This window comes from Corapipo altera, unplaced genomic scaffold (assembly GCF_003945725.1).
Source record: "Corapipo altera isolate COAL_440 unplaced genomic scaffold, ASM394572v1 175, whole genome shotgun sequence".
NCBI lineage: Eukaryota > Metazoa > Chordata > Aves > Passeriformes > Pipridae > Corapipo > Corapipo altera.
The window spans coordinates 2,590,356-2,590,904 of NW_020884942.1; the positions used below are offsets into that span (position 1 = coordinate 2,590,356).

At 78.9% G+C, this 549-nt stretch overlaps 1 protein-coding gene across 4 annotated transcripts in view; it reads left to right on the plus strand.

Annotated features, from left to right (window-relative positions):
* KLHL24 (kelch like family member 24) overlaps positions 1 to 549 on the plus strand; it is a 23,322-nt gene that overhangs the window by 1,025 nt on the left and 21,748 nt on the right. Inside the window, exon 1 of one of the 4 annotated variants that reach the window (XM_027661775.1) lies at positions 371 to 450. The exons of the other annotated variants lie outside the window; for them this stretch is intronic. The gene's annotated coding sequence lies outside the window, so the exon portion shown is untranslated. Of the gene's footprint in view, positions 1 to 370; positions 451 to 549 lie in introns of those variants that run through there. 4 annotated transcript variants of the gene reach the window in all.

A 549-nucleotide genomic window follows, 5' to 3' on the forward strand; every position in this document is an offset into this window, starting at 1 on the left:
CCCGGCACATCGCGGGATGTGCTCCCCCGGACACACCGGGGGATGGGCTCCCCCCGGGCCCGGCACATCGGGGGTGCGCTGCCCCCGGTGCCGGCAAAGGGAATGTGGCGGCAAGAACTCGCAGCGACAGAAGCTGCCGCTGCCGCCGGGGCTCTCCCGTCCCCGCCGCCTGTCCCCGGCTCCTCCCGGGACACCGAGCCCGGTTTCCCGGCGCCGTGCACGGGCGGGGCGGCGGGACTACAGCTCCCAGGGCGCGCCGCGCGGTGACATCATGTGCGGTGCTCGGAGGTCACATGCCCCGCCGGCCCCTTTGTTTTGAGCGGCGCTGGCAGCGCGAGCGGCGGCGGAGAGGCCCGATCGCTGCAGCGCTGCGCTCACACCGAGCGGAACCGACCCCACTCCGGCGGCCGCGGCTCCCGCGGGTGCAGCGCGGCGGGGGCGCTCCCGGCTGTGAGTGCGGGGCCGCGGCGGGGGCGCGGGGCTCGGGCGGCGGTCCCGGGAGCCCCCGGGGAGGGCGCGGGGGCTGCTGCGGGACAGCCGGGGCGCGGG